The following is a 24,800-nucleotide window of genomic DNA, read 5'->3' on the forward strand; positions in this document are numbered from 1 at the left end:
TTTTTTTTTTTTCATTCTGATAAGCAAAGCCTGGAATTTGGATGATCTCCCACTCCATTTGCAGGAAGAGCTGAATGAGGGACCAGCATGACTGGTCTGTGAAGCTGAAAGGGATATCTTCCACAGGGATTCTCACACATTTTTTTATGCATACCCACCCTCATAAAATGGAGACGTGGTCAAAATGGAGATGAGGATGATGATAACCTTTGGAGGCAGTTCAAACATGTTTCATGGCAGTCCCTGGACAAAGATAGCAAGGCAAAGCCATGCCATGTCAAGACACCTAATATTTCTTACAAGTGGTTCTATCTTAGTATAGCAGTACTTATGTGCTTCTGTTTTGACCTGCTGGAGTAAGTATAATCGATGCAGGGGTTGGGAAAGTCACCTGACATCAGCATAAGGAAAACATTAAGCTGTCTCAGCTTCCAGCACATGATTTTTAAGACATTTTAATCCCCTCCTTTTCAAGTATGGATTTACTGGGGAGGTCAAGGGGGCATTAACACTTCCCCTACTCCACTGCCATTAACACTGGCCAGTCCAGCAAGGTGCTGCAATTTCTTTTATGCACACACTTGCATATATATATATATATATATACACATATATATGTGTTCCCTTTCAGACAAGTTTTCATCATCCCGTTTCTTTAACAGTACTTGAAGCTAATTTATAAAATTAATTTTCATCTAAATTTAGTCAGCCAAAACCCCAGTAAAAGACCTCACTGTTTCCAACCTGTATGATGGCTGTAGGGGAAAGAAAGAAAGAAAGAACACTTTCCCACTGTCACCTTGGTTCCTATGGCAAGAACCAAAGCCACAATGGAGAAGCTGTTTCACCCTGCTGTGGCAATTACTGCACATCACTCCGTGGGCACTAAAGAGCGGGGCAAGATGAGATGAAGTTAAATGGGAGAACTGGCACCATCTCAAACACGGTAAAACAAGGATGTTTCCTCTGCCTGTTGTACAGGCAGGGTAATACTCTGACTGCATAGCCCTCTTGGAAAGTCACTCAAGGCTGCACAGCTTTATAAAGCCAAATGCCCCTGTGTGTAAGTAACCTCATTTTGCCCATGTCATTTTATGGCTATGTGTAGGAAGGCAGACAGATATGATATGTTTTGCATGGCGCAAAAAAAAAAAAGATAGAAAAGAGCCTGAGCATGTCTCCCTTTTGGGCGTTCTTGTCTGCCTTCTTAAGGATGAGCTTGTTGGCCTTATAGATAGGATAAATGAGTTTCCAAGGCCTCCTGGGCATATTGGATCTCTTGCTCTCTAGAAAGAGAAAAAAAATAAAAGACACAACCCATATACACAGAATATATCAAGTCAGAAAAGAAGTGTCTCCTGTTAAGTACTTTAATGCAATAGAAGCTGAAATGTTGACCATCTGATGTGTAGTGAGTGCAGTGATACAGGAGAAAATGGCACATCACCGCAACATTAATTACTTAATGACACAAAGTTGCTGATATAAAAATTGCTGTAGGTGGTCAAAGTTGAGTATAGTCAGGATGGTGTAGCACTCTGAACTCCAAATATCTATTTGACATTCTGCCTCAAGTTAAATTCTTTTTTTCTCCCTTTCTGAGACTATCTGGTTTCTTTTTATTCTTATTTTTTGCTCCCTTCACAGTGTCTTGTTTTTCCCCATCTAGCTCTCCTGGGACAGACTAAGCTGGAAAAACTTCAGTTTGCTGCTATTTTACTCTGCTTTACTTAGCCTCATAAAGTTGCTTCAGAGACAGTCACGTTCTGTCGTATGAGGACAAGATGTCATGAGGCACATAGTAGAAGAACAAACCCAGGCTTTAATTGCCAGAAATTGGGATAGGGAAAGAGAAAAGGGGGGGGGGGGGGGGGGGGGGGGGTTAAAAATATATGTATACCAGGGTAAACAGAAGTGAAAGGTACCACAGTTCACAGAAAACACAATGATTAGGGTCAGATGAAACCTCCTAGAGCCTCCTCTAGAGAATGGGAGTCCCCCTCCCACCTTGACTCAGCTCTGGAAAATAGCTACCAGCCCTGTTTAGTGACACAGAGGCTAAACCTTTCTCTCTGATCATTATGTTCACTATAGCCAGGGTTAACTGACCTTCCATGTTGCTGCAGGCCACTGCCATATGGTCTCATCTCCATGATGAACTTGGTGAGAGTTGGGCTCTTCTGCTCCCCAAAAGCCCAGACCTTAGCAGTCGGTTTGGAGAAAAAGCTGCGGTAGCTGTGCAGGTCCCTGGCCATTTGTTGGGCTGTGCTGGATGCAGTTGGGGGGCCCAGCACTGCTCCTCACTCGTCTCTCAAAAGAGGACCACCAAAGTCCCTTATTCATGTAAAGGCAGTTGCTGGCAAGAATGTGCACGCTTTTCCTTTCTTTCTGTCTTTTAAATGTGACCTCTTGTTTCCTGCTCAGGCTTATTTATACACAGTGGCACATCAGAAAAGTGAGTGGCTACATTAAGTACCATGCTTTGGTTTTAGTGGTTTGTGTAGTGTCCAAAAAACATGAATAAAGGACATTAAAAATACTCTGGGAATTGACTTTACATTTATGTTGGTGCACATTGCAGTTGCCAAGAAAAGAGCAGTTTGGCTAAAGAATCCAACAAAATCTGCTTAGTGGGTCTTCCTTGGCGAGAGCCCACACAGCAGACTGCTTTCATACAGTGCTCCCTTAATCACTGCAAAGCGGTTTCAGAGAGATTAATAACAAGCAGAGCAGCATTACGCCCACGCAGAGTGACTCAGACGCACCAGCGAGGCCCAGGCAGTCTTTACCTGTGTGGGCCACACAGACACATGCCAATATTTAGTCCAATAAAGTTGTCTTTCCAGCAACATGAACGATAATCTCGAAGGCTGATGATGACAGTGCCTGTCACGCAGGCCCCGACACCAACACGCAGCCCAATAGATAACACCATGTCTCTACAGCCATGTTAAAACCTCACTTTCTCCTCTTCTCTCAGATACCTTTGCTGTTGACTGAAACTGAGAAATGTGTAGCCCCTGTGTCCCTCTGTGCTGCACCTAGAGAGGATCCTGAGAGTAACGAGCATCCATTTGGTGTAAATGGACTTTTGGGTGGCCTTTCCCAAGAACGCTGCTGAGGCAGTGGGCTGCTAACTAGATGCAATGCGGGCAGGAGGTGACAGGGCAGTGCTGGAGGAGTTGTGAGCCATCGCTGCTAACTCTGCTCATGATAAATTCAGGCCTGTGGACAGTGCTGGTGCTACTGCCATCCTGGTAGAAAGGTAGGTACCCAGCATCAGCCATCCATGGTTTGGGGTTTTTCAGCCTTTCACTTAGCTAATATTTTATGTTTTTTATGCCATCCCATTCCCCTCTTTCTGATGTAGAAGAGCAGCAATTGTCATTCTGTTAACCTCTCTGGGAAGGGGGGAGTGCACAGGAATACACTAGCCAAGAGTGTTTAGGCAGATACAGATTAGCAGAGAATAATAATGCAGTGGCTGTTACAGAGCAAGTTGCATCCAGCAATCAGAGTTGACTAATTATGGATTGCCTCCTGCTTCTAGCTCATTTGATGGCAAAACTCCTATTGACTTCAATGGCACAGGATCAAGCTCGATGTGCCCAGTGGACTGCGGAAGCCTTGGACTAGCATGCAGGGCAGAAGTGAGCCAACTGTAACATTATCTATGGAAATAAAAGCCTTCCAACAAGACAGCTAGAGCTAAATTGGGGACAATTAAGGAAGCATTTGAGCTCTTCTTCCTACCTGCAAGACAGCAGAAGGCCAGCCTCTGAACAAATTAATTTTGTGGCCAAAAAAAAGTAAGGCAAGAACATACTTTGGAGAGGAAGAGAAAAGCACAAGGAACTTCTCCTTTTCTGGCCTTCAAGGGCTCTTCCTGTGCAGAAAGGGCACGGAATTGACTAAAGTGAGGCAGCACCTATGTTGGCTGGCTTACTGAAAGTTTTCTTTGCAGGTTATTTCTCTACATACTGTGTGGCTTCACACAATGGGAATTGGACTAAACCATGCTGTTTAATGTTTTGGTCCTTTTTTTTTTCACCTGCAGAAAAGCACAACTACTTTCAATAGTCACAATAATTTTCAGAATGGAAGTTGAAAGATCAAACTCAAGATATCAAAGGAAACCACACCATTAAACTTGTGCTACCCATCCCAAGGTTGTATCGCTTGTGAGAGCAGTAGTCATTTTATAAGGTGTAGATAATAACAGAACTATTCATTAGCTGAATAAGGTCAGAGAAAACCTCCTAAAATGTTTATACATTATTGCATGTATTAGGGATATGGCAATGGAAATAGGAAAACCTTCTGCAAGTCAAATATTAGAAGGGTAATCAAAGAACATGTTGGAACAACCAGTAGGATTGGGGCATGAATAGCAGAGAGTGTGCACTGTTCAAGGAACCTATGAATTAATGTAAAGATGGCATAGTATAATAGTAATATGGGCATAGTATAATAGTAATATGGCAGTGTAACGGTAGCATGACAGAACAAGTTTAGCTTACAAGTCTGTTGAAAAAATGGAAAAGAAGCTTCACTAAAATGTCTGAAGGAAGGCAATTTTTATTTTTCCAGTACTGGCTGCTTTCATTTGTACCATTACTGTTTTTTAGTGAAAACTTCTGGTAAACACTAGGAAGAATAATTTTGAATCATCTATATTATGGAGACGTGAGTATTACACAGATGTATCATTTCCAGTAGAGCTGACTGACTAAGTTTCCAGAAAAAAATAAAAATAAATAAATATTAAATTCAAGTCTATTATTTCCTGTCCATGAATTTTCTTGAACAGTGTATGAAGTTACCTACTTTATTCTTTTTTTCGGCTTACTCTGAGAATAATTTCCAAAAACAATTTTATGACCGAGGCTTCTTTGTGAGCAGCTTGTTGTAGGTTTTCAACAACAAATATAAAAATCAAAGTGTTATGGATGTGATGTGTAAGTCACATGGTATTTCTTGCCTCAACTGGATAATTAGATCTCTGAGAATGAAGTGTTTGGTGCAAATTTTAGGGATTCCAAATCTGCTGTCAGTAAATACTTACAATATTGCCCATTTTGAAGCACATTCTTACCAGGAAATTTTTCTACCTGAATAGTCATAGGAAGAAAATATGAAATGGCTATTTAAAGCATATTCAAAGCATATTTATTAACCAAAAAGAAGAAAAGAAATCTTACTCGTTCTTTTCAGATAATTGCAATAGTTCATGATCTTCTTCAGCTAATTGGAGCAATATAATTATTCTAGATTTTTTTTGTTTGTTTGTTTTTTGTTTGTTTTCGGTGGGGGTAAGTTTTGGGGTTTTGTTTGTTTGTTTTTGAGGATATGAGGATATGAACTAAAGCTACATTCTAATTATCATTGTAAATCACTGTAGGACTTACTTTTTCTTTTTGAAATTTATCTCTGTGCACAGGAAGGTATAGAGGGCAATTTCCACCTAGCCACCTCACTTCCAAACCTAGCAGGGATTCACTGAGGATTTCAGTACCCAAGCCTTTATGTGCTCCCCTTCCCTTCCTGCCTTCACCAGAGGGATATAACCAGCTACTCCAGCTCCACCCCCCACCCGCCCTGCCAGCCCCCCCCATATGACATCATCATTCGGGATTACCTTATAATGAAGGGGGAGAACAGAGGTAAAATGGTCTTTTCAACACCTGTTGTGCCAGCTGAAAAGGCTGCTTCTCTTGATGGTCTCTTGATACTACAGCCCCTCCATGTACTGGAAGTAAGTGAGCCAAGTCTGCTACATGGCAAGTCTGGCTGACACTGACTCAGAAGGGTAACCCTGAGTAACTGGTACCCCCCGTACCAGTGCAGGTAATGCACTGAGGAAGCTGCCAGCACAACATCGTGTATGGTCTGTGAGAAGACACTGTCAGAATTTGTCGTAGCACTGTGATTTAGGCGGCAAGAGGCAAGGCACCAAACTGGCTGATGGTTCACATCAGTTAGCCTGGCTGAGTGTTTAACCCAGCGAATGAATGGGGCATCCGAGCTGAGGGAGCATAGACATCTGTAAACCTTCAAAATACACCACAGGGTGCAAACTTCAGGCTTGTCAGTCTGCACCAGTGTCCAATACCACAATGAATAAATCATGATGTTAGAAATTAAGCTCAGGTCTCGGTTTGCCCAAGACAGTGCCAGTCTGTGTCTGAAGCATGCCTGAGGGGACAGGAAGCCGCAAGATGGTGAACTGAGCAATCAGTGACAACCGGTGCGCTGCTCCCATGCTCAGTCACGCTAAGCAAGGCCAACAGTTCAGTATACGCTCAGGGACAAGACTAAGACAGAAAAATAGCCGAGGATACCTTTCTTGATGAGATTTTTTTTCTTTTTTTAATCGTCTTTTTCTTTTGTGTGTGTGTGTGTGTGTGTGTGTGTGTGTTTTGCTAGAATCATAAAATCATAGTATGCTTGAAATTGGAAGGGACCTTTAAAGATCTTCTAGTCCAAGTCCCCCTGCCATGGAGGGCTGAGACTTTCTTCCCACAGGCTCCTTAGGTTTTTGGGAATGTGATTTGGAGCACTGGTGGCAGGGAAAATGTCATAGGCCAGCTCATATTATTCAACATGTTTATCTGTGTTTGTTCATTTGCCCCTTCTCTACTTCTTTTGATCTAAGAGGCTCTTCTCCTGGCATCACCTTCTTTGACTCAGATGTTTTCTTTTTTATAACCTGAACAGCTTTCTTTTTTTTTTCTTTTTTTTCCTTTTTTTTTTTTTTTTTTTTTTTAAGAAGAGGGCAGGCCTATTACTTCACTGTGGCTAGCTTTTGAAGAGCTACTTTCAAAAGAAGGCAGTGCTGAACTTGCACACAGCAGAACTGAGATCCCAGAGCACGTGAGGGCATAACCTGGGCTTTTTAACTGTGAAAGCCCAGAGGAACAGTAAAGAAATCTTACGTTCGTAGTCAGCTAAATAAAGAAGCCAAGACTATTAGTGGCAGCCCGCCTGAGAGAGTATGCAAGCCAGTAAAAGTGCCACCTAAAAAGTCATTGTTAATAAAGCTCTAGAGGTTAACCAGTTGCCAAACGTCACTGAGGCCAAACATCCCTATTATTTGAAGCACAGCACCTGAAGAGACCAGCAAGCCCACTAAGCATATATCATGCAAAACCATATTGTTCCAGATGGTCTGTGTCCGCAAGCTCAGTCAATTGGGTGCTACTCTTTCTGTTACACAAAGCACACTTGCTGTAATACACTCATTGATATTATAGTTAAAAGTAAAATAAATAAACAAATAAATAAAGTAAAATAAATAAATCACTATAGCTTTATGTGTCGAGGTCTTTGGGCAAATTTGTCCATCAATTCTGCTAGTGTCACTGTTTGGAGTGACATGAGTTATTAGAACACCAAAGCTGACTGCAAATTTCAGCACCAAGGAAGCAACATGCGTTTGCTATTGTCACAGGCACAACCTCTGCCCCTCTTTCTGACACATGCACTGCTATTCAAAACAAACAAACAAACAAACAAACAAACAAACAAAAAAACTCAGCAGGCTCAGGAAATAATCTGACCTCAAATTTTCTTTCTTGTGACAGAATGGTAATTTGCTTATAAGCAAAATAAGCAAAATGGTGTTGACATACAACCTTTGCAACTTGTAAAAAGATGTTAAAGAAACAAGCAAACCACCTTCTCCTTACAGAAATGTGAATGTGTTGAAATTTTTGTTGTACTTTTTAAGCGTAAACCATAAAGAAAAACAAACTGATAAGGAATGCATTTGCTAGGCACTTTCAGGCTTTTGTTCTTTCTAGTCTACTAGTCTGCTACTCAGTAACTGGGACTTTTAGGGGACCCTTACTTTTAGGGACAGAATTTGCTATTTTGGTCTATTCCCCTAGTTGAAAGATATTTCTGTAGCAGCTATTCTTAGAAGCATTTATGGGAGAGAGGGAGTGTGCGAAACACCATTAGAAGAGTGACTCACCACAGTACTACTAATTGCCAGCAAAAAGTGTCTTTTGCTTTGCAGATTAGGGAATAAGCTGCAGAACAAAATCCTATATATTTTAGAACGAGACACTGCACATGATCTTCTGATATTAAAACCATACAGGATGGGTGTGCAACTGATAACCAGTGACAGACAGAAGTCTGAACTACTCCTTTCTAGGTCTGTATCTCTGCATCATTTGCTTGCCAACCCAATTTCCCATTGCTCTTGCCTCTTTCTTTATCACCCCTGCAACATCTGCTTGCCTTTAATTTTTTCTTTCCCTCTGCTGTTGTTCCATAGCTTGAAATGCATTAAGTAAAAGGTAGCTAAGGGGACTGGTAACAGCCTGCAAAACTCTGAATTTCCAGGTCTCTGGCTAGGATCCAGGCAGATTAGTGGCAACTGAAAGTTGTTACTACCTCGTGTCTGCTCAGTGACCTTGCTGACATTAATTGCTGGACTGGCCACAGCAGCAATCTCAGCAGAGACACCTCCCACTCTCTGTGCTGAAATCAGGCCATCCTCTCCCCTGCAGAGTGAAGGCTGTGGCAGTTTGCAATGCTGGGGCAGACATCTTCATCTTCCTCACCCCATTAACTATGTTAAACTGCCAAATTATTCTTATTTTCCAACCAACACCCAGGTAGCCTGAAAGCTGAGGTGGTGCTGTTATGTGTTTAAGTACTCTGCAAGTGACTTAGCAATAAGTATTGCTGCAATCGTATGCATATAAAGCACCATGCACTTCCAGTAACATAGCCCAGGGTTTATTGGAGTGACAAATGTTATCTTGCTGCCTAGATGAGCAGTTAGTTTGATACACCCAGGCAAAAAGAAAGTGAAGAAAAACTCTCAGTGGCTCATGCTGCAGCTTACCTGCAGACTGATCATAGCTGCTTCCAGGAAGTACCTCCTTCTTCACAGCTATTTTCACTTTTCTTGCTCTATTCTCTGATTTGTGACCTGCCCAGACCAGGAATTAGTTCATCCTCAAGTCACGTTTTTTCTCAATTCCTAAGATAGAAACAGCATAGTTTGCCTTTTTTGCTTATTTGTTGGTTTGTTTGGCTGTTCTTTCTTACTCTTCTTTTCCAGGGATGCTTGCAGCCTACCTCGACATTTTGCACTGCTTGGGAATGGCAATATAAGGTTATATCAGATTAACCAGGATTTAAACGTCTTTCTGTTTAAACCCACAAATCACAGTTTAGCTGAGTTTTATTCCCAGAATAATGTCATCTAAGTCATCTTGTTTAAATCTTTCATATTCCTTGTCTTAGGATGTTAAATTCTTATTAAAATTAAATTAATATACTTAGGAATGGTTCCTGTAAAAGACTGAGTCACCAATACTCAAATTTAGGTAACTAAAACTGAACTTTCAGTGCTGGAAACCCATGCCTCATTGATGTCTAGCCTTCATGAAGGGAGCCCAGACTCTTATTTAAAACTCCATCGGTTCACATCACTGGTGGAACATGCTTCTGAACTGGGTGTGTGAGCTGACACATTGGCTAGAGGCAAGAAACATTTAAGTCTCCATTCTGGGTGACAATCTGATGAATGGTGCTTCTGCAGCTTTGAGTCACAGGAAGAGACACAGGGCTCAGTCCCCATCTCATACTCCCCACCAGCAGGTCTAAAGTGGAGAAGGTAAGTACCTTACAAAGTGAAGGAACATCTCATGCTCCTGATTAAAATCTAGGATAAATCTTTTCCTCAGACTTTCACCAGGCTGTCAAGCCAAACTGAGCAGATCCATTCCTTTACCATAACATCTCTGCGTTCCTCAGTGCTCCCACAGTAGAGGCACGCTTTTAAACTTAAGTCATCAAATACAGGTGCCCAGATCCTCTTTGTATTTGCCAGGGGACAATTCAGAGTGCATGAATAAGGAACCTTTGTCTTTCCCTTGGATAAACAAAGCTCTTTAACTTGAACACAGATGTACTGGCATAGACCAAAGATTCAGCTAAGCTACCACTCTCTCTTTTATGTAGCCAACAGCAGATGTTTGGGGAAAAACAGAAGAGTACAGCATTTATAGCTAAATCTTCTTCATTAGTCACTTTTTCAGCTATCACTGATATGCATCCAAGGGTCTTCCTGATGTGTCTGTGGTTGGTAGAAATTCAGAGAGCCCACTAATTTGCCAGCCTTTGAACCCAGGTAAGCATTCAGCGTCCACAAAAACAGAGACCAAGATTAATAAAGTTTAACTATGATACATGAAGTATCACTTCATTTTGCCTCCTCTGAACTTGCCAGTTCTTCTGTTAGAATAGTCAGTGACTAACTAAATAACTAATATATAATTGCAATTAAATAGAAACAATTTGAATGTAGGCATATAGAACTTTTCATAAGGTCATTGAGGATTTATATCTCCAGAACTACATAACAGGTCTGAGCAGTTATCACCCAGCCATGAAAACAGGTTTAGCTATGGCCAAGTCCCTTTCTCCATTCATTATCTGTGCTTTGAGAACATGTTATGAGGTCATGCAGGCAGATCTGGGTTGGTCAGAGCATGATATCTATTAAATTATTCTTCTAGGAGGAAGATCTCCCCATAACCCTATGTAGTCCCTGATTTCAACATCTAAAGAGTACCCATGTTCAATGCCTTTCTGTGCTTGAAGGAATTAGTTTTTTTTCTGAGGTGAATGCTCTAGGCATAAGACTGTGGAGTGCTCAGAAGCCAGGTGCCACCTACCACTTCTTCTGAAACTGTGCCAGCGAACAGAAAAGGAATTGTGTGTAATTGGGGCCATGCAGAGTATGTGTGAAAGGAGTTTCCAAGTGATTCAACTACTCAGCTGGGAAAAGGAACTCCTCCCTCATTGTTCTTGTGCTTGGGCCTGGGCTGGTGTATCACAGCTAGAAATTGTACAAGAGAGATGCAGAAAAGAGAATCTATGATGCTAAGCACTGTGGTATATTCCTGTTTTCTTTATTTTTGCCATCCCTTCTCTCTCAGCTTCTTTTCTCCTTGCTCAGTAATTTCTGAATCTTTCTGTAATACTACTGAAGCTTGAATAGAAGGGATGGAAAACCTGCATCACAAACGTGTATATGCACACAGTGCACTGCACTGCTGCACTCCAAAACAAAGTTACAACAGATTATATCGTGGTAGCTGGGATACTTTCCTGGGAGGCAAAGGTGTTGGCTTAAACATGTCACCATCCAAGATGGGACATGTTTCTGTTTCATGATTTAATTTTTTCACTAGGAGCTTGTTCTATAGCTGGGAGGGTGGTTGATATTCCTGACTGGTCTTCAAAATTCACTTGTGCAGCATAGGATATCACTGCGAAACTGCCTGCACCCATGGGAACAAACTTGTAAACAGAGCTCAGTGTAAGTAGGATTTGTTTAGACCTTTTCCTAGTACTGAGATGCACTCCCATCATTTTGCTGCACGTGAGGCACGCTGAGAGCAATGTGAAAGCATCCCTGAAATAGAGGCCTATGACAAAGGTCCCAAGCTAATTAAAAGCATAGATCAGATATCACCTAAAGCCCATGAAGTCTTTGGATGGAATCAGCTTAAGGACTTTCTCATCATGGTCTTCATCAACAGACAAGACTAATTGTCAGGAATCTAGTCTAAGCAAGACTGGCTTCAGAGCTGCAGAGGGTCTAAGTGATGAAGAGGTTGGGCTAGAAACGTCATTCAATCACTAACAACATCCTGGTCAATTTGGCAGCACTCCATAAATTACACCCTTTTTTTTCTCCTTAGAATTGTAAGTACTCATGAGAAAAAAACTTCTCAAATGTGAACGTTAATAAGCTCAATTTGAGGGCACATCTGTCCAGTGATCACTTTTTATCAATTCTTTGCATTGCACAACAAATCTGAACTCAGCTTGCCACAGACTGTCAGCAACAAATTCAGTTTATTGCGGCACCTTCTGCTGTGACTGGGGTCACTGTATTATGCATGGACTCAGCATGAAGGGGGCTCATGTTATCTGCTGCAAAATCATTTTTCACAGATACAGTATAATGAGTTTGTGGAAAATATGATACCCAATTACAGGTTATAGAAAAGCTTGAGTAACCCTTTGAACCTTGCCAGGCTAAGCATTCACTCTAGTTACTCCAGTTTTTAAAAAGTGCCACTCCTTATAATAACTGTTTATATTTATTCTTCTGTTAAAAAAATGTTATGCAGTAATGAATTTTGAAGATCTTTGAGGCTGTAAACTCTGAAACTAGTCAAAAATTTGCAATAGGATGAGGGCTTCTGTGAGCTATGAAAAAAACATGCAGTAAGGAAGAAACAGCATCGGATGCGTAAGAATGTAGCCTGAATAGTCTGTAGAGTGGACTGGCTTGGACCATGGGCAGGGGAGGCAGCTGCTTAGGGTGGCAAACTGGTGGGATTTTGCCTGTGCCAACAAATCTTGTCTCCGCCAATACTGCCTGTGCCAGAGCTGTTGAAAGCTAGGCTGGCTGCTCCTGCTGAGGAAGAAGCTGGACTATGGGCTGTGGCTGCTGCATGGTGACCCTGAGCAGATTCACCCTGCCAAGGTGCAGCATTTATGTCCCAGCTCCAAGGCAGAAGCAGCTGAGGCAGCCTCAGCTTTCCTCAGCTTTCCAGCTTTCCTCAACAGCCTCAGCTTTCCAGAAGGTTGTGAGGCACTGGAACAGGTTGCCCAGAGAGGCTGTGGATGCCCCATCCCTGGAATTGTTCAAGACCAGGTTGGATGAGGCCCCCAAGCAACCTGATCTACTGGGTGGCACCCCTGCCTATGGCAGGGGGTTGGAACTAGATGATCTTTGAGGTCTCTTCCAACCCAATCCATTCTGTGATTCTATAATTTCCTAGGCTATTTCCCTGAGTCCTTGTCCCTCTTTTCCAGAATTTGTCCAGGCCTAGCCTGGTTTTGGCCATTCAGTTGTGAGGAGGATACTTCAAGTTTGCCCATGTGGTCCTGAGCTAACTCAGTAGCCTGTAGGCAGAAGCCAGCTGCAGTCTTTTAATTACTTCAAGGCTGTGATCTTGAACTGCATAATGAAAATTAAATACAGTGCATAAAGATTCAGGTGAACCTGAACATATCCAGACAAATATCATTGTCTTCTTTCTTCTTCTAGCTAGCTAGTTTCTGAGAAAACCCCTCCAGAATATCAAGGGCAAGCAAAAGCCATTTGAGTTATATTCAGTTTACATATTAAGTTGTTTTTAGCCTATTTTTCAGGCCCTTGTTTCTATCTGATTAGCTAATGTCACCCAAGAGCCATGCCATTTGTTTAACACTAACTGCTTCCAAAATGTTCCTATTGGTATCCTCTAGAAAAACTGTCAGCTCTATAATGAAACAAAGGGTTATTATCATTCACAGTGTTGTGTAACTACATTTAGTTTCATACTTGCTTATAGAAATGAAGCATCTTTCTTTCTAAATCAACACCTTAAGAAAAACTCAGTTCTAACTGTATTCAAATAATTAGTCAAATTTGTCTAGACTTGAGCCTTATCCCATAAATTTCAAGAAGGATCAATAAACAAACAATTCACAATAATTAACTGAATTTTTATAATAGTAGTATATATAATATATTATGTGTGCTGGGAAAGTGTGATTTGCTGTTTAAACCTGTCTGTAGGAAGTGCTACACATTCCTCCAGATATTTAAAAAATAATTCAGAAAGCTGTTAGTTAAAAACAGAAAAATAACTTGCCCTTTTTTCTTTTTTTTTCTTTTGTCAGACTCCCTGAGCAGTGGTCCCAGTACTGTTTCATTTTCTATTGTATCCTCATTTGATCTTGATTTGCTTGAGACTTCATAATGGAGTAAAACCTGGTTTAATCTGGACAGGCCTCCATAGAAGAGACTACATAGGTGTACTGCTCCAGAAGAAGACCAACAATAACATCTTGGCTTGCTATCCTGGTCTCCTGTTAGCATCAGCACCACCCCACCCTGGGTGCAAGGCAGCACCAACCTCTGCAGGGTACAGACCCTTTTCTCCTTGCAGGGCTATGTGGGGAGCTCAAGCCAACACTCAGACTGTGCTGTCTTCCCACCTTGACCTGCAAAACTGAGCACAGAAACAGTTCATTTGGGTAGGTCTCCCTGCCTGTGAGGATGTAACCCACACAAAAATACAAGTTCATAACAGTCCTGCCCAGCAAGAAAGCCCAGTCAGGGTATTTAAGATACACAATTGTATTTAAAGGGAGCTTTCAAGCATTAGCTCATTGACTTATGGAAGACTACTGACTGTTTTCTGCCTTCAAGTTTAGATTATAAACTCAAACTCCCAAATACATTTTAGCAGATAATATAGGCAAGTTTGAAGGGATATCAGCTAATTAATCTAGATTTAATGTTTTCTTTTTAAAACTGGGGTGAACATTCAACCTTATTCCCCCCAATTAAAATAGCTGTAGTGCACGAAGGCGTAATAACCTTAGAGAATTAATTGGATTTTGCAGCAGGCTGTGACAAGCTGTCCAACACATATTCATATAGTCCACTCTGCTTTTACAAGGTAAAGCCACATACTGCAATTTATTGCTGCTTCTTGAGATTGAAATTAGAAAGAGTATTAATGTTGGAAGGAAAATATATTAGCAGAAACACTTGCTGGAGCTGAGAGATCTGCCTTTTGGCTGAGATCAATAACCAGAAAGCCAAAGGCTGATCTTTATCAGAATATGGAACAAATGCCTAGGAGAACAGCTAATAAGTGCTGTCCAGAGACTTCATTCCCTACCTACAACCATGTGAAAAATGTCGCAACTGGGTCCCTACAAAATTATAGGCTTCATTTAGATGAAAACTTCAGTTTCCTTTTGTTTAACTAGCAATAAAATTTTGCAGCACTAAAAGCTGGAAACCACTGCTGTAGCTTTCAGTTGCAGATATAATGTGACTTGACATCAGTGAATGAGATCCTCATAGGGACTTTGTTTCCTAAGGTGCTTGCACAGCACCCTAACACCTTGCACTCAAAGGAGGTTCCCACACTCAGCTGAGGACAGGAGCTGCTTGTCCAGTGCACCAGTTAAGTAACCATAATTCACAATATCTGGAACATTAAAACTTCTGTATCTCATTGGAGCAACAAGCAAAGGTTGTGCATCCATGACCACATGGTTTCTTCAGTATTAGACTTGGATGAGCTGGATGAGCAGGTACATATTGACTCCCTTGCAAATGCGCTCAGTGAAAGGGAATTATTGCTTACTGGGTTTATTGCTGTGAGAGGCTAGAGGATGTAATTGAGGAAATGCTCCTTCTCCTTGTGGGCTGTGTCCTACTGAGCCCAAAATTATCACATCCTCATACACTGAGGGAAATGGGTTATGCATAGGCTGTAACATGTCCAGAAGGCATGAATTAGCAGTAGCTAGGCTTGGTGTGAATTTGCCTCCAAGGGCTAGGCATCACCATTGGGTCTTAGAGGCTGGGGATGAAATTCCACTGATTAAAGCACAAGAGGACACTGCATCTATTAAAAACCATGACAACTTATCTGATTAGGAAGTTCATCCTCACATACAACATTAGGTTTGCCATGTATTCATTCAGATGCATCTATATGACCAGCCAAAGAAAATAGGTCTGGACTAACTGGTGTCTGCATGTGTCTGAACAGAGAGACTTGCACTTGGAATTCCGATGAGGACGTTGCTAAAGCTACCTGTGTTTCTGCCAGCTAAAGACAGGCTTTTCATATGTTCTTTACTAAGTATATGTCTCACACTACAATGGTGAGCAAGACAAAATGTGCCAGCCCTTTTATTCACAGTATATCAGGTATATCTTCTGTGACTTCTGTCACCAACATCTGTGCTAGTTAAAAGGCATTCACATATAGAATATGGCAATATCTTGATCTTACACAGTGCTTTTAACCTGTAGGTTTAAAGGTGATTTACAAAGGAAGTCAGTCCAATTAGCTCCCTTCCCCACCTGAAGAAACTGAGGCATGAGGAGATACTGAGACTTGCCTTAAGTGACCCATTGGCTGACCCTGGAGTAGAAAAGTGTCCTCAACCTTTCTGATGTCCTGTCCACTAAGCCACACCACCAAGTTCAATCTTTTATTCTGTAGTGACTCAGGCAGCTTAGATTCAGACAACCATATCATCTGAGGGACTTGCATTAGTTATGACCCTTAAAATTGAGGGAACTTGCTAGACATGCATATTCAATAACAGGCCATTGACACCAACAGTTTATTTTTCAGTCATCCAGAAGTCTGAGTACATCTCAGACTGTACAGACTTTGCCACAGTTTCTAATACATAAAGCAAGAGCAACTGTAAAAGCATTCAGTAAACAAAGTGGGGATGCAGTCTTGACACAGTTAGAAAACCTTGCAGAGGGCATTCAGATACCGCAATTGATTTATTATGTACAACTTGTTTATATTTTGGCTTGGAATGTACACAGTGAGAAATAATAGATAAAGTTTTAGCAGGTCAAATAAAGAATGTGTATTCTGCCTGTCTACCTGTGCTCCTGGAGTGTTTAGATACAGTGAGTCAAAATTAGCAAGTGACAACATGAATAATCTGGGGTGGCTCAAATGATTAGGTAACATCCTAAAAGGAGCAGGCCACTCAGGATTCCATATACAAGTACTCAGCATTGTTCTCGCAGGCTATGAATAAGGATGATGGTGGGCATGCTGAGGTGTTGTTCCCCACCCCCGCCCCCCCCAAGTGGGAAAAAAAGGCTTGATTTAAGCACGCAGACAGATCTGTTAGTTGAGCTTACAGAAAACAGGCCCGATGATCTTGTAACCCCACACACCAAGTTCTCTTCTCAGAGACAGGTTAGCTATTGACATTCACATACCCTCCACAGTACAGTGGTATAAACGGGATCACACCAGAATTCCTGAGGAATTGGTTTTGTGAGCATAATAGATGACATGGCTGCTTTCTGGTGAGCATCTGATGAGCCACCACCACTGAGACCCAGGAGCTAAGCATGCCTTTACAATCTGTAAACCAAGGCCACCACACATCATCTCTCCAACTCAGCACTGAGGCTCACTTAGGAGACAATAAGGAGGAAGCTACATTTTCTGTAACTTATTAGGGATCAAAACCTTCAAGCTGAACAGCTCTAGCAAGCACCCAATTTAATTAAAAGGATATATCGGGTGAAATAAAAAATTGTGAAGAAAATCTGAGTCCAAACCCAGCTTGAGATTTAATGCCCTGAGAGTAGGAGATGATTTTGACCCTCTCTCTTCAATCACATTTGATTCTGCAGTCCACAAAAAAGGCCTATAAAAGTTAGGGTTTAATTGAATCCAAAACAGTTGTTTAAATGAATAATTAATTTATATGCCAACTGGTGGGTTGTGAGCTGCCTAGTGCCTGAAGGAGCTGAGCCCTTGCAAAGTACTGCGTTGTAGGTACTCCCAGCTTTCCAGGATTCAATTTAATCCTATCACCCTGTCATATATATAGGTACTGGAGACCACTGTTGTTTTTTTCATCTTCTCAATAACAAGTTGTAATGATGTATGAAGGAAAAATATCACTGCCTACAGAATGACTAGAGAGTTAGAAGTAGTGATCCACAGACTGATAGGTTGTGCTATTTCAGTATTATTTCCCTGAAACATTGTAAGCAGAGCCCAGAAAATCCAACCTAACAAACATGACAAAAACAGCAAGAAATTAGGGTACTTCTGGAAGGAACACGGCTACAAGAGAAACTAATAATTGCATTTATTATGAAATGCAAAATTAAAGTCACTTCAATAGAAATAAAAGGGACACCAAAAATGCATTACTAAGCTTCAAGTTATATTTCTTGTACATTTAATTGCTGGATTTTAGATCAAAGCTAATTGTTTCTGTGTTTTTTTTGTTTTTTTTTTTTTTTTAATATTTCAGTGCTTTTTAGTGGAAGTGCACTAACATTGATATTTTCTATAGTAGAGCTGAGTAGCACTGTTAAGTGGATAACAAATCCTTTGCTCTATATTAGAACCCCAAGTAGCTGTTAATTTATAGGCTCTCAGAAAAAAAAGTAGGGCAAAAATAAAAGGAATGAAGTTAATTCATTTTTTTTGCCACAGCGCAGTTTTAGTTTTCAACCCATCTGGGATTTTGCACTGTTTTGAACCAGAGCTCTACAAATCAATGTGAACTGTTTTATAACTTGTTAATTGTTCCATCTACCAATATACATGCATAACAGAGGAACAGAAATTGAATGATCAGTGTTTAATTATATCACAATTACACTTAACATGTTGTATGATTTAATCTTTTACAGCTATACTGATACTTATCAGGAAATTCATGTGCAGTTAGATAATTTTTCATGAAAAATTAACTGGATTATATTCTATAATTTTCCTATTCTAAGAATAACTAATTATTTCACAGAATTTATTAATAAGCCCTGAAGTTTTGGGAAAATACTAATTTGCAGCCATATTTAGCTGGGGAACATACAGCATTGGTTTTATCTTTTAGAACATTATAAGACAATTATTAAAATTTTGTGGAAAATATAATTTCCTTTAACTAATACAAAGTCAGCAATTGATAAGCACCGATGCCTTTTGATGTTGAAAGGTCTTGCTATCTCTAAGTCTTAATTTATATGCCTACCAAAAATGTCTTGAAAACAATGGATACAAATGCCTGTTGAAATTGGAAGGTATCCATGTTTGTTGATAGGTATTGAAGAATAGCCTATGGCTATCAACACCTAAAGGTAGGTTTCAAAACTGAGATTGAAAGTTATCCATGCCTACCATTAGTTGATACCTACAGATATCAATGTCTATCAATAGGCATCCAAAATGACAGGCAACGATGCCTATTGATACCAAAAGGTCTCAGTATTAGTAGGTTGTGATGTCTGCAGACATCAAAAAATGAGACAGTTGGATGTAAATGCTTACTGAGATCAAAAGGTATTAGGTATTAACACCTACCAGTAGGTACCGATATTGATGCCTACAGATAAGTGTTGACATTAGTAGGCATCAGTGCCTGTTGTTATCAAAACGTCTCAGTAGCTATCAATTGATGTCTACTGATATCAAGATTGGTCTTGAAATTTATAGGTATAGCCACCTATTGAAATCAAAAGGTATCTATGCCTATTAACCTCCATCAATATTTGCATCAAAGTGGATTATAATAAAACTAAATTGACTGCTAGTAAGTATGACTTAGTAACATCCTTTTTGAAATAGTTTGTCAGTGATGATTTGAAGATTACTTAAAAGGGCAAATTCAGATATATTACATGTGTTTGTATAGTTCATGTAGGTAATACAGACTTTGTAATGGTCCAAAAAGGGATTTGCCAACTGACTTGAGAAAGACCAACTAGACTTCTGAATGGCTGAAAATCTTCATAAATACAAGAGCATTCTGAAGTGCCAAAACCCACCTGTACATTGGAAAATTGCTTGATTTTATACATACTGCAGTCACATGTGAAATAGCCCATTCTAGTCTGCCTATTTGTTCCTACTTAGAAATTTACAGGTAATTGTACAGCCCATTTCCCTCAGAAGATTGAGAAGTTCTCTCTCCTGTGCCCAGCTGTACTGTTTTAAGAGGTCTTCACAGTTTCTGGTAATACAATGGCAAAATTTCATGTCATTAGCTGCAATGATTCTGGTATCCTAGGACTATATTTTTTCACTATTTCATACTGCATTCTGCAGTAGAGGTGTACCTTCAAAGTCAGAATGGCCAGTCAAAGATATTCTTACTTCCCTTATTTCTTTTACTCTTCCACAACTCATTTCTCACCACATACAAAACTGAAAACCTTAAAATACTTTCTAGTTAAATTAGAGCGCAAAACATTGTAGTCACACTTGAGATATTTTCTTCTTCCTTTGGCTTACCCTAAAATTAATAAATGCCTTATGTATTGTTTGGCACCAATTCAACTAAGTTAGTGCAAAATCATACCGTAAAGGCTCTAGACAAATAAGCAGTCAAAAAAATCACTTGAAGATCAACTGCATTAGGGATCAAGTTTACTTTGTCTATCCCACAGCACAGTTAGAAGAACCGCTTATATGAGCGGTTTTCCTCTAGCCAGTGCTGTCAAACCAGCAAGCTTTAAAGCAAACTGTTTGACTTTGCTTTGGAATGGTTGAGGAGCACTCACACAAGCCATGCAGTAAATGCCACCCTGGGAGCAGAAATATCTAGCAGAGACTTGGTTAACAGTCAGGTGACAGGAGGGCCAGTGGTAACACACAGAAATGGCACAACTATTTCTGAAACAGACCTCTAACCTCAGTCTCTGTTGCATAGTGCTTTTTTTTTTTTCCAGAGGCAACGAGCATGGAGGTGAACAGTTGCTGGAGCTCAGCTGATAAGCAGTTACTCCCTCTTCAATGGTAATTTATCATGAGGTTGGGTTCTTGGCAACAAGCTCGTGAAAATACTTACTGAAGACCAATCCTTTCATGTGGATCACGCTGAGGAAGGAATTTAATTGCTAAGAGACGTTTGAGACAGTACAGAGAAAAAAAAGTAAAAAGAACTATTCTTTCCACAGGCTTTTCACTTCTAGACCTTTCTAGGCACTCTGGTTGCTTCTGACATCCTTCCCCACCACCCTCTGCTTCCTTCCTTGGCAAAACCTCTGGAATAAGATATTCCTCTGACAATGTGTGGTGAGTGTACTTACATATGATGTACATAATCCCAATGATATCACCAACCTTTGGCCAGGGCCTTAATGCTTGCTCTTGGTGCTCTTACTTCAGACTCTGGGAATTGCAGGAGAATATTTGGAATATAGGGTGACAATCTTTAAGAAAAACATATATAACAGGTCAAGGATGGGCAACCAGCAGGCTATAGAGTAGCCAAAACATCAGTCATAAGAAGAAAGAATATTCAAAGGCAATTATAACAGATTTCTTTTAAAGGCTTCTAATTAGACATCATTTTCATGGGTTTGTCAAGAAAACTCTTGTAGAAGAGAACTCTTTACCTCTCTGCAGTCAAAGAGAGAGAGAAGAAAGAGTACGAAGGATCAGAGGGCTTTCCAAAGTAAGTGGCATCTGTGTAGCACCTGAAATTGGAAGAAAAAGCCATGCAGTACAATATGTTTGGAAAAAAACACACTTTGATGATTCAAGGCAAAAAGTAGCATAAAACAAAATGTATAGAACTAGAGAGTTATTTTTATATGTTTTATGCATGTCTGCTGTATGGAGTCAGCTTTTTCAGAAATAATGCATCAAAAACCCGGCAAATATTATTGCTGTTAAAGCAAGTTTTGTTATAACATTTAAAGAAAACTGGGAATTTTCCAAATATCCCCTAAATAGACAGGGTTATCTTTTTCCATTTCCTTTATTTTATTTTTTTCTGGTCAAAATTATACATGGATGAATACAGGGTTTTTTTTGTTTCTTGCCTTTTTTTTTTTTGTAAATCTGGAGAAACATGTTTCATTTGTTCATAAACCACTTGGCTTTTGGTTAAGGGCCCAGAGTGATAAGAATATTTTCTGAACCACAGATGACTAAAAAATTTAAATCAGGGGATTAATGCATTATTCTGAATTCTCAATGTGCCGGGGGAAAAAAATGACTCAATTGAATGTTGATGGCAAAAATCCACTGACCTCAATAGGCCAAGATTTCAGTCCTTGTTCTTTGACAATTTGCTGATATGAAAATCAAATATATGTATCTTTTGATACAAAGCCAGCCTCCAAACATCATGCATTTATGAACATCAAATACGAAAGGGGAACAATTATGTTTGTTAACTAAACATGCATTTAGAAATTTAATCAATGCTTGCGAACACTTCTCATAGCACTTTGCCAGTGTTGCCTTTCATTGTTAGCTAAAAGAAGTTTTCTTCTATTGCTCTCACTGTTTTTCTCTCCTGTTTCACCAGGACCGAAAATCCATGCTGATCCGTTCATCTGAGGGTGGTTGTCTCAGATCTGGTCAAGCTCAGCAGTGATTGAATATTGTCACCATGTGACGGCTGTTCGGGATCTGTGTGAAATGCTTGATGGGTTCAGTGGAGTCCCAGGGAGTTGCTGTCTATATTATGAAAAGTACAACCAGAAATGGCGTTAATTAACAACTCTGGGAGTTTCCAGGCAGCCAAGGACTGAGTAAGCAGCAGATGATTGAATTACTCTGGCACTTCTGGGGTAGTCCCTTCCAGTCAGAAAGGTGGCTCATTGGTGAATCCTGTGTGAAATCTTACACTGCACTGACACAAATCTGTGAAGGATTTTATTCTCCAAGGATGCAAGCCCAGTACCTTTCATCTCCACTAGAAATGCAGCCAGTTACAAACAAAAAAAAACAGAGGAGAATAATTTTTGTCCTAGAAGTTTGGCTGGGCATTATTTTACTTTACAATGTGGCAGCGGGTGTGAGCTATGAACTCTCAGCCCTGGGGGTAAATTAAGTGAAAAACTCATTTTAGGAAGTAGCACATTAAACTACGAGAATGCATTTGTAAATCTGTCCCCTGTGCTCTGAAGCAGTCTTCCTGGGGCCAGCACAGCCTCAGCAAAATGTATGAATGCACAGCTGCCTGACAAAAAAAATAAAGTAAAAAAAAAATCACAAGCTCACCCACAAGCACACTTGCAAGAGAGGAGAGGAGCCATGGACTGACCCAAAAGCTGCTGACACCATCTCTATAAATATGCAACTGAGTTTTCTCAGTTTTCTTTGTCGTCTCAAACAACTGTCGAATAATCTTTCAAGTAGATTTCACACCATTCTTCAGACAACTCATTCAGCTCATTTGACTTCATTTATTCATTCCTTGCTAACAAAAGTGGCAGAGATGAACTCAGTATGTATAGAGAAACAAACATATACAATGAACTCCTAAAGGAAAGGAAAAATTAAAAGCTGTAATTGCATTTCTTTGATTCCACTGGCAAATCCACGGAAGGTGGGCAGCCCTCCCTGTGGATGAGAGTTAAGAGAGGGATTCTCATGACATAGCAGGTTCTTCATTTCTGAAGCATGCTATTCACCTGCCTGTGCACACAGCTAATGGCATCAAGCACTTAAACACATTTAAACTCACCTACAGCTTTTATTTCATTCCCCATCAGAATCACCATTTTACTACCTGTAAAGTTCATACAACATTCAAATTTTCTGATTCATCTAAATTTCATATTCTAATAACCCTCCCTAGACACACTAGTATCACTAGATTAAAATATTTTACATATATATTTATCTCCAAGAGAGAATTAGTATATTCTAGTCAATGTAATTTAGACAAATCAGAGATAACTTCCAGTGTACAGTATTCACACTGCATATATCTGAAGCTAATAACAAATAAGTAGAGTTCATAGCTATTATATCCTAGAGGTAGATTACACTTTCTATTAACAAGAGTAATTAAAGATACACAGTCCTGGGGTTAGGCTTCAACATAAGGCAAGGGTACTTGCAAAATGCTACCCAGTTACCCACTGCAAGCAGGTAGCTCAGCTCTGATGCTGCGTATTGCAGTGTGTCAGATCTCTGCTCCAAGTGCTTCATCCCTGGGAAGTGGTGACTGCTGGGAATCCTTCATTTGTCCACTTCAAGGAAAAAGAGCCTATTGCTTAACCTAACAAAATCTGCTGTGGTTGTAACTAACACTTCCCACGTCCAGTGCACAGAAATACCCCAGCCTGTATCACGTCTTGCCTTGTGAGGCCAGGTGTGTCTTGGGTAGCTGAGTGTCTCTGTGCCTTAAAGGCAGGCTGCATACCACTGCTCAAGGACTGAGAGATTTCTAGGGATAGCATCACTTTCTGTTTTGCTGGAAGGACTGGTATAGCAATACACATACACTAAAACAAAAACAAAAGCAACAACCAACCAAAGCAAACAGAAACCAGCAATGCTATTAGAAAAAGTCTGGATGAGACTCAGAATAATTTCCATAAGGAATCCAGAATCCATCATCTTCGTTTTAGTTTCTCCTACTTTTCCCACAGCCTTCCTGCTGCTTTTGCTGTTCCTAAACCCCCCTCCTGGTTGTCTATTTGAATCTTCCTGTTACCCATGAAGGCAATGCTTTTCAGTCACTTGAATGCCATATTCACTTGCTCTTGCCCCTCAAAGCTGACACCCACTCCTCTAGGCCTAGGCTTGGAGTGCTGCTTCTACATTTCATACTTAACACAAGCAACAGGACCACATCAACTCAATCAACTTAAATCTTTTCTGAGTCATTTTAAAGCAAATGCTGCACTGGGGACACTTCAGACATGAAAAATAATTCTGTCAGTCCCATATGGCCCAGTTATTACAACCAAACTGTTTGGCCTCATCTCAGACAAGTCAGTGGCCTTGGTCTGATTCCCCAGGGACCTTTCATTATATGCCATGGATCAAAGGAAGCTCCTGGGGCCTCTAATGCAGAATAGAGACCCCCCAGAATCGCACTAAGTCTGTAAAACTCTTCAACAGCAGACATAAATCCAGTGCAACTACGGCATTTTTTTTAAAGTTTATTTTTACACCTCTGACTATAGAACAGGGTGGGGAGGAACAAGGGGAGGTCACAAGCTACTTTGAAGAGATTGGTCTGCAAAACCTAATTAAACAAATCTAAGTCTGTAACTTACCTATGGGAAAATTCTTAAAGCACTTACAGGTTTACAAATGCTGCAAAAGCAATGGTAGTGTTGGACTGTGTCTCTCTGGAGTCTAAAAGCATCATCTTATTTATTTGTAACTGTCAGCAAGTAACTCTGATTCTGTGAACAAAAAAGTCATAAGGAATAAATAATAAAATATTAGGTGGTCAAGGTGTACCACTTTGGGGAGTGAGGTTTG

General features: G+C 40.3%; 2 long non-coding RNA genes across 2 annotated transcripts in view; one reads left to right on the forward strand and one right to left on the reverse strand.

Annotated features, from left to right (window-relative positions):
* Positions 1-24,800, reverse strand: part of LOC125183215 (uncharacterized) — an 81,950-nt gene that overhangs the window by 34,599 nt on the left and 22,551 nt on the right. The window lies entirely within an intron of this gene.
* LOC106039520 (uncharacterized) lies at positions 5,653-23,603 on the forward strand. The gene is made up of 3 exons (XR_001209318.3): positions 5,653-5,755; positions 20,519-20,636; positions 21,880-23,603. It is a non-coding gene; the product is annotated as an uncharacterized lncRNA (long non-coding RNA).

The sequence above is a fragment of the Anser cygnoides genome, chromosome 3 (assembly GCF_040182565.1).
Source record: "Anser cygnoides isolate HZ-2024a breed goose chromosome 3, Taihu_goose_T2T_genome, whole genome shotgun sequence".
Taxonomy (NCBI): domain Eukaryota; kingdom Metazoa; phylum Chordata; class Aves; order Anseriformes; family Anatidae; genus Anser; species Anser cygnoides.